Source organism: Orycteropus afer, unplaced genomic scaffold (genome assembly GCF_000298275.1).
Source record: "Orycteropus afer afer isolate SDZICR_OR568_19922 unplaced genomic scaffold, OryAfe1.0 scaffold00430, whole genome shotgun sequence".
Classification (NCBI taxonomy): domain Eukaryota; kingdom Metazoa; phylum Chordata; class Mammalia; order Tubulidentata; family Orycteropodidae; genus Orycteropus; species Orycteropus afer.
In genome coordinates this window covers 1,556,392-1,566,869 of record NW_006922017.1, presented here as the reverse complement: position 1 = coordinate 1,566,869, position 10,478 = coordinate 1,556,392, and positions in this window count along the sequence as shown.

Genomic DNA, 10,478 nt, shown 5'->3' with positions numbered 1-10,478 from the left:
TGAATCAAGGTCACTGACTCAAGATAAAACTCCTTTATCAAAAATGCAAATTATCGATATAGAATTTACAGCTTTATTTTTGTTTCTCTTGTAAAACAATATTTATATTTATTTTTACATGAAAATACATATTTCTTTCATCTGAATATTTGTGTAAACCAACCTGTCCCCCAAGAAAGAAGAAACAGAAAAAAAAAAATGCAATATACCAAATGTTGTCTACCCCATAACTCTGAATTATCAAGGCCAAATTTACATCATTCATCTGAAACCATAATTTGATATTTCTTTTAATGACAAGTGTTTATTAGGATCTACCAAGTATCAGGCACTGGGGTAGGTGCAGAGGAGGCAAGGATCTCATACATGCTCCAATCTGCACTGCTAGGAAGCTCACAGTATTGTGAAGAGAGTTTGTATATTTATTTTCCTTCTTCAGTTGTAACTTTTATAACCTGTCAGGAGTTGTGGCCAACCCCAAGTATGGAGTTCTGTCTGACTCTTAGTCATTTCAGTCTAGAACCTATAATATTATTATGACTTAGTACCTTATTCTTACTGAGTAACTTCCCTATTTACATTACAGAATGTGGTCTGATCTAGAATTCTAGATGCTGTTCTGTCTGCTGTCTAGAACATCCTGCTACATTCCACAAACTAAGCTGGATGACCTTGATATCCACAGCATACCCACACTTCCCCCAGGTACCTGCCACTTATATTTCAAGATACTAAGTGCCATCAGCTGAAATTGATTCACTCCAGCATGCATTCTTTTGGGTCATAATCCTTTCCTGTTTGTGACATCCTCTGACAATCAATCCATTTCATAGTACTTTTTGTGGGGGAAAGATATGCTTCTTGCCTAGTTATTTCATCTAGTCATTTCCTCCACAGAAGGAAATTCTACTATGAATAAAAATTCTATCCTATTTAAAAACTGCAAAAAGCCCAAAAGTCTTTTTTATTTATTTATTTTTCCTGAATTTCTTTTTTATTACTCTAAATAATAAACCAGAATAAAACCCATTGCTGTAGAGGGGAATTAAGGTGAGCCTCATGTAGTCCAGACTAGAACTATCCCATAGAGTTTTCTTGGCTGTAATCTCAATGGAAGCAAATAACCAGGCCTTTTTGCACATTCCATTATTATACTTTGCTTTGTCTTTTCGAGCTGCCCTTTCAAATCTTCTATTCAGCTGTTTTATTTCAGTAGTTCTTCCTTTCAATTTAGCTACTCTGCATTCAAAAGCAAGTTTCAGAGTTTCTTCTGATACCCATTTTCGTCTTTCCTTCCTTCCCTTTTTTTTAAGGATCATTTGCTTTCTTCATGTATGATGATGTTCTTAATGTCATCTCACAACTCCTCTGGTCCTTTGACATTGGTCTTCAATGTGTCAAATCTATTCTTCAGATAGTCTCTAAATTTAGGTGAGATGTAATCAAAGTCATATTTTGGCTCTCATGGCCTTCGCTAAACAATGGTTACTGCTTATTTTTAATATATTTTTTATTATTTTAATAAAATTTTTATTTTACATAAAACATTACTTTTATTCTTTCCAAATTTGACATTTTGTAGATATGGTGCTCGAACTCAAAGATAAGGTCGGATGACTTGTCCAAGGTTACACACTATAAGTTATCTTCAGAGGTAAGATTTTTTTTTTCCACTGATAAAATGCATTTTATGTGGTCAAACACCACACCTGGGAGAATGATCCAGTGGATGTATTCACCAAGGTTTCTGAGTCCCATTACTTGGTTGGCAGAACTTTGATCTTGCTTGAAAATAGGAATTTTTCTTTTGATATCAGATAATTTAAATAAGCCCATCCCAAAGTTGGGGCACTCTGGTGGTATACTTCCTAAGGAATTGGACAGCTAATCTGAAGGCTTGCAGTTCAAATCCACCAGCCATTCCTAGGAAGGAAGATAGGACAATCTACTTCCAAAGAGAAACCACTTCAGAAACCCAAGGAAAGGTCGCTGAGTCAAATCAACTCACTGGCAGTAAGTCTGGTTTGGTTTTGGTTTTAAACCAAAGTAGGATAAATACTAATCCTAATACCTTCTGTATGATGTTTTATAAAGAATAGACACTGAAAATCACACATGGAAATGGAGGAAAGACATCATGAGAAGAAGCATCTATAAGCCAAGGAAACCAAAGAAATGCCCCAGGCTATTCAAAAGTGAAAGAGACGAAGAAGAGTCTTTCCCTTGAACCAATCAAGGAAGAGTATAGCCCTGCCAAAATCTTAAATTCAAACTTCTAGCCTCCTGTACTGTGTGACCAGTTCTCCTCTGTCAAGCCACTCACTTTGTGGTGTTTTGTTATAGCAGTCCTAGGAAACCAAGACACATACACACACAATGTGAACGAATGCAAGTAAGAAGTCTTGAATCGTAAAATGTTAAAATAGTGGACATTCCTTAGCCAGGCCTTCATCCGTTTATTTGCTACAAATACAATTATTTATATTAGCCTTCTCCAAAAGGTCACCAATTATAGAGCTCATTGAAGTTGGCTTAATAACAAATCTAAAAGAATCAATACACTCAACCACAAAATATTCTTCCTAAAATAAAAGGCCTGAATTCTGAACATGTAACACTGTCTAGAGTAAGTGACATCCATATGAAATAGGTTTTACCCAAATGTGCAGCTCGTGCTGTGACAGTAACAGTGATGTGCACTGTGTGATGTCAATTCAAGAGGAGAGGCCACAGTAGAGTGAAAAGGAGCCTTCTCAACATGCAATTCATGACATTCTAGAATGACTTAAGAACTCTGCCTGGGAAATGACTGAATAGCAAGCCAGATACAGATATGACACTTGCTTTTCTGCCCATTTAATGAAAATAATCTAATAATGTATCTTCCCATTTGGTTTAAAGGGTATTTTGTTTGTTTTATCATTCTATGTAGCCCAGGAATAGGAATAAGCCCTGATGATATAGCAGTTAAAGCATTTGGCTGCTAACTAAAAGGTGAGAAGTTCAAACCCACCAACTACTCTGTGGGAGAAAAGTGAAGCAGTCTGCTTCCATAAAGATGTATAGCTTTGGAAATCTTATGGATGTAGTTCTACTCTGTCCTATAGGGTTAGTATGAGTCAGAATTGATTGAATAGCAGTAAGCTTTTTTTTTATATGTACCCCAATTATTAACCATTCTTTCTGTATAGCCAGTGCAAAAAATATGTATTCATCCAAAACCATTTGCCATCATGTTGGTAAAAATATTATTTACCCACTTCTCTTCTGTTCTGCTCTGAGAGGGTGCCATTGTGGGCAAGAAGTTGCTTAGACCTAAAATCAATTAACAAATTAAACAGTATAGCTGCTTCAGTGTATACAGTGAGGACTAAATCATACAATATTTTTTCCATTGTTAACTAGTGGTTATCCATTATTGTTGCTGTAGTTGTTAGGTGTCATCAAGTCGGTTCCAAGTCACAGTGAAACTGTGTACAACAGAACAGAACACTGCCTGGCCCTGTGCCACCCTCACAATTGTCATGCTTGAGTCCATTTTTGTAACCACTGTGTCAGTCCACCTAATTGAGGGTTTTACCCTTTTTTGCTGACTCTCTACTTCTCCTCTACTTTACCTGTCCTTCTCCAGTGACTGGTCCCTTCTGATACCTGGACTAAAGTATAAGAGTCAAAATCTAGCAATTTTTGTTTCTAAGGACCATTCTAGCTGTACATTTTCCAAGACAGATTTGTTCATTCTTCTGGAAGTTCATGGCATTTTCAGTATTCTTCATCAACAACATAATTAAATGGTATAAACTCTTTCAGTCTCCCTTATTCTTTGCCCAGCTTTCACAGGCAAATACTAAAATTACCATAGCTTGGGTAAGGTGCATTTTAGTCTTCTAAGTGATGTTTTTGCTCTTTAATACTTTAAAAGGGGTCTTTTGCAGCAGATTTTCCCAGTGGAATGCATCATTTGATTCCTTGATTGCTGCTTCCGTGAATGTTGATTGTGCATCCAATGAAATGAAATCCTTGACAACTTCAAACTTTTCTCCACTTTTCATGATGCTGCTTATTTGCTCAGTTGTAAGAATTTTTGTTTTCTTTATGTGGAGGTATACTGGAAGTCTACAGTCTTTGATCTTCATCAGTAAATCCTTCAAGTCTTCCATTAGCTTAGTTTTTATCCATTGTTGTTGTTAGGTGCCATCAAGTTGGCACTGATTCATAGCAATCCCATATACAACAGAACACTGCCTTGTGCCATCCTCACAATACTTGCTATACTTGAGTCCATAGTTGCTGCCACTGTGTCAATTCATCTTGTTGAGGGCCTTACGCTTTTTTGCTGACCCTTTACCAAGCATGATATCCTTCTCCATAAAACATGACCAAATAGGTAAAATAAAATCTGGCCATTTTCACGTCCAAGGAGCATTCCAGATGCACTTCTTCCAGGACAAGTTTGTTCATTCTTCTGGCAGTCCATGGTGTTTTCAGTATTCTTCGCTAACACCACAATTAAAAGGAATAAACTCTATTTTAGTCCTCCTTATTCACTGTCCAGCTTTCACATGCATATGAGTTGATTAAAAATACCATGGTTTGAGTCAGGCACACCTTAGTCTCCCAAGTGACATCTTTGCTCTCTAAAGAGGTCTTTTGCAGCAGATTTGCCTAGTGCAAAACAACATCTGGTTTCTTGACTGCTGCTTCCATGGGTATTGATTATGGATCCAAGTAAAATGTAATCTTTGACAACTTCAATCTTTTCTCCATTTATCGTGATGTTGCTTATTGGTTCAATTTTGAGGATTTTCATTTTCTTTATGTTGGGTGTAACCGGTACAGATCTTCATCAGTAAGTGCTTCATGCCACATTTACTTTCAGCAAGCAAGGTTATGTCATCTGCATATCACAGGTGGTTAATGAGTCTTCTAATCCTGATGCCATGGTCTTCTCATATAATGGCTGGGCAGTTAAATGTAGTATTCCCCATGATGAGACTGGTAATCAACTTCTTGGTGGAATCTACTGTGAGCAACTGGGTATGTGGTCTGCTTCTCATATGTAAGAAGCAGCTTTGGGAATGGTCTCTAGCTTATGTCATGCTTGAACCCTGCATGTATCCCTGTTGTTCAGTCTGCCATGCTCTGCTGACCTTGGGACCTTCAACTGATTTGAATTAATGGCATGCTGTGTGGTTTGATAACATCAGGACTGTGCCATTTTACTTGTCGACCTTGGGCTTGTTAGGCTCAGCAGCCCATAGCTGTCTAAGTGAAGAGATGCCTCTAGCTTCAGTGGACCAGGAACAAGAAGCAGAGCTGAAGCTCAAGGTCATGGGGTTTTCACACAGCCCCTAGAAGCTGGCACTTTGAACTCAGACTTCTAACCTCCCATGAATAAACTCATGCTTGTTAAGGCTATCCCATTTGTGGTATATATTCCTGTCAGAGACGCACTAGGTAACCAAAACAACACCTTTCCTGACTTTAAACCATAGAGTATCCCCTTGTTCTGGTTGATCTATAGCATCATGGGGCATGTATAGATTCCTCATGAGCACTATTAAGTATTCTGGATTTCCATTCTTTGCAATGTTATCATAATTTTTTATGATCCACACAGTCAAGTACCTTCACATAGTCAGTAAAATACAGTTAAACATATTTCTGGTATTCTTTACTTTCAACCAAGATCCCCCAGACATCAGCAATGATCTCCTTCATTCTAAGGCTCCTTCTGAATCTTCTGAACCTGGCTTGATTTTGCAGAAGTTCCCTGTCAATGTACTGCTGGAACCATTTTGGAATTATCTTCAGCAACATTTTACTTGCATGTGGTATTAATGATATTATTCAACAATTTCCAGATTGCTGTTGTTGTTGTTATTTGCCGTCGAGTTGGCCCCGACTCATAGCGACCCCTCCTTGGGTTTCTGAGGCAGTTATCACTAGAGGCAGTTATCACTACGGAAGTAGGATTGCCCAACCTTCCTTCCGAGGAGTGGCTGGTGGGTTTGAACCACCAGCCTCCTGGTTAGCAGTCAAGTGCCTTAGGCACTATGCTACCAGAGCTCCTAATTTCCACATTAGGTAACAGTTATTCAAAGATTATTAACTATTAAATTGTATATTGTAGTAGAGTCCCTTCCCTGTGACTTACAAACCCACATGGTAGTCAACTGCCACCATATCTTTAAAATCTCCAAAGTTACTAAATCATGATTTGCACAGTAAAATTCATACTTCTGTTACAAAACTGCAAGTATTTATTAACTTTAGTAAAGATTTATTAACTAAGTATCTCAGGGGAATCAACCTTCCTGTGAAATTTATTTTAACTCCATGAAGGGAGTCAGAAATATAAAAATATTTCCTTAAATATTTTAGAAAATTACTTTGCTTTATGCAATAAAAATGTAACCGTGGTAAAGTTTAATTGGAATGCTCTTACAACACTTTGGAACTAAGGAAATGTTTTTTTGCAAACTTAATCAAACTGATAGAAAAAAAAAAAATGTTTCCATTATGAGTTTTTTTTTTTTTTTTTTTTATGTATATGTATGTGTGTGCATTTCCTTATGGCAACATGACTATCATCTTCATTAACACTGCCTTGGCCCATATTGTACCACCATGTGCACTAACAGTGACTCACTTTATCTACAAATCTACAGTCCTAATGGTGTTAAGGAAGGTTGGGCATTCCTACTTCCTTAGTGATACTGCCTCAGAAACCGAAGGAGGGGTCGCTATGAGTCGGGGCCGACTCGATGGCAAATAACAACAACAACAATGGTGTTCATGAGGGAAGAACTTACTAATTTATTACCTTTTTCTCTTTTAAATCTTTAATTTCTCTCTAATTACATTTTTCATGTGTTTTGAAAGGTGATTATTTTATGAGCATCTCATATCTGTTTATCCCTTTCCCAGCAGATTTAAATTAAAAGAAAATGCCAATATTACTCCACGGCCAATTCAGACTAGTAGATAACAAAACTCAATGTGTGGAAACTTTACATTATCAGTGAGGTAGAATAAGCAAATAAATCTAGAAGGCTTACTTGGTAGTGCTCTCCAGTCCTTGTTGCTTAATGATACTGTCAGGAAAGGAAAACAAACAAACAAACAAAAAAAAATGCCTCCATCTTGAATTAGCTTGCATTGTGTTTTGTTTTGTTTGTTTTCTTTTTATTTTCATGCTTGTTTTTTGTTTGTTTTAATTGCGTCCTTGTAGTTATTGTGAAGTAACTGGAAATGAGAGACAATGTTTTGTCAGAAATGGTTTTGGGCCTTCTGTTTTCAAGACAATCATCTACAAATCTCATGATGTGCTTCCCCTCGAGTGAAAAAACTTATCAGGTAAATTGTGGAATTGAAGTGACGAAACAAAATATTTGTCTGAAATGATTGCCTTATTAATTTATCTAAATTACAGACTTTTTTGAATCAAAATAATTTATTGTCTTTTCTGCCTTTGGAAAGGAGAAAGAACAAAGACTAATTCTAATTATATATTTTCTTTCTCTCAGTCATCCTCTTAGTCATCTGTGGCTTTTGTGAAATTATTGCCTTCTATCATAAAGAAAGGACACCTAAAAGTGGAATGCTAAAAATAATGAAGTTTCACTTTATATGTGACAAAAAAGTTTTTCTTAACATGATACCATATAATTTTGTTATAAATAAATAATCTGAGGGTGACAATTCTAATGAAAAATTCTATTGTTCATTGTAGTGTGGCAAGAGAGAATCTCATAGCCCCTTCTATCTCCTTTTTACCCAAAATGAAAATAATAATAATCCTTTGCTTTCCAACTACAGTTGCTGTTTAGCTGTTCTAGTATTTTGCTAATTACACTTGATTATTCTGGTTGACTTCTGCTTAGTATGGCTACCACTCCTGGAAGCTGCAATTACAATTGTGATCTCAGAAGCTTTCCTTGTTTGAAACTGTAATTCAGTTTGTCCCTGTAGAATCTCTTGTGTTGACACTAGATGAATACAAGCAGGAAGAGCAAGTGTGTCCTGTATTTTGGTAATAATTGAAATAACTTAGAAGAAGGATTCTCGAAGTAGATTTAATTAATCATGTAATTCTGAGAAAATATGACTTTCAAAGGGACCATGGTGGTGCAAAGGTTAAGCACTCAGCCGCTAACCAAGAGGCTGGCTGTTCGAACCCACCCAGTTGCTTCATGGAAGAAAAGATGTAGTGATCTGTTCCCATAAAGATTATAGCCTAGGAAAATCTATGGGACAGTTCTCATATAGGGTCAGGATGAGTTACCGTTGAGTCAGTGGCACACAGCAACAACAACAGCATGTCTTTCAAGGCCTAGAAACCTAATTCCTTGGCAAGGTTGTACTCCAATTATTTTTATCTCAATTATATGGAAATTACCAAGAGTCAGATCGGTCAAACATTTTCAGTCTCTCATTCATCTACGTTGAATTCTTTTATACTGAATGTAAATATTATCTACACTGCTCTGCCTGTATGTAGTCAGCCCTAAGTTGGGATTGTTCAATTCCTCAGAAGGTCTTAGATCCAGATAAGATGCTGTACATTTCATAATGGGGAGAGAAACTTATCCATTCATCCACCTATGAATCCATCCTTCCATCCATTCTTTCATTCATTTTTTCACTTAGTCTGTCAGTTAGTCAGTGCTGTGTTCCTCTACATGTCAGTCTCTTTTCTATATACTTTGACAATACAATAGGGAAAAAAATAAATAAATAGAAACAAAGCTACTGCTATTGTGAAGCTTACACTCTACTGGGAAGACACAAACTACTTCAGGTCAGTATTTATGGAGTGAATTCCAAAAAGAAAATGAAGCCAGTTCAGGGGATAGAGTGAAAGTAGGAATTACTATTTTAATGATTATGGGTGGGGAAGACCAGAGAGAGGTGACATTTGAACCAAGGCCTGAAAGAAGTTAAGTGGTAATTTACAAAGATTAGTTAAGTGTTTGACTCAAGTCATATTGCTATTGTTAGGTGCTGTCCAGTCAATTCCAACTCATAGTGACTGTGTTGGATAACACAGATCTGCTCCATAGGATTTCCTAGGCTATAATCTTTACAGAGGGAGCTCTGGTAGCATAGTGCCTACGGCACTTGACTGCTAACCAGAAGGCTGGCAGTACAAACCCACCAGCCACTTCTTGGAAGGAAGATGAGGCAATCTACTTCTGTAATGATACTGCCTAGGAAACCCAAGGAGGGGTCACGATGAGTCAGGTCCGACTCGACGGCACATAACAACAACAACAATCTTTACAGAAGTAGTTCTCCATATCTTTTTTCCCATGGAACTGTTAGTGGGTTTGAACCAGTGACCTTTCAATTAGCTGCCCAAATCTTAAACTTTGTGCCATCAGCACTGTTCAGTGTCTTGCTAAGCCAAAATGTTGCCCAGGGACCTGTAGTATTGGCATCTCCCAGGAGCTTATTACGTATGCAGAATCTCTGCCCCAACTCTATCCTACTGCATCAGAATCTGCATTTTGAACAAGATCACCAGATGATTCCTGTGCACAGTAATGTCCGAGAAGGCCAAATATAGTGAACTAGTAGCTACATAGGAGTAGAAAACAGATTTTCTAATTTCTAGTCTCTTTCTGCCTTCTGTTCTTCATTTTTACATTATACATGCACATTTTTATCCTGTTTATTTTAAAACAGAGCCAACGAAACCACCTTTCCTTGGTGCTTTCTGAATTTGGTAAAATTGATTTTTAAAGATGGTAACACAGCAAGCCAGAGCCATGAAGTGCACCAGCTCCTGTGCCCCTCACCCAAAATCCTGTCTACCCCAGCCTGCAACATCCCACATCCAAAATCCTGTCTACCCCAGCCTGCAACATCCCTCATCCAAAATCCTGTCTACCCCAGCCTGCAACATCCCTCATCCAAAATCCTATCTATCCCTGCCTGCTACCTTGCCCAGCCCCTCTTTGCTCCTGTGGAAGAGCAGCACCCTCTGTTGTGGCAACTCAAACATTTCCCACTTTCAGATCTCTGTCCCTTCACAAGGATCAGATAATTCGAAGTGGAATGGCTCACCTTTCGGAATAAACCATCACTGAAGAAATATCTTGTGCAGGGACTTTTTGAAGTCCCAATTGTCACTATGTTTATAATATTACCTCAGACTTTACATCAAAAAATAAAGTGGCATTTAATCACACTTTCTTGCTTATTTATGGAAAAGCAGCATCTTTTCCTTTTACCTTCTCTGTTCTTTTGAGTAAATTTCCAAAAATATATATTTTTTTTTTAATTAGGATTTGGCTGAAGATTTACAGAGTAAATTCACTTTTCATACAGCAGCTCACATATACTTTGTCTCATGTCATTGACCAAAATTTACAATGCAGGAGCTCCCCACCCACTTCCTCCCCATAGTTACCTCCTCCCAGTGTCCATCCCTTCATACTCTTCGAGAGGCCCATTGTCTGCCAACCCTGTAT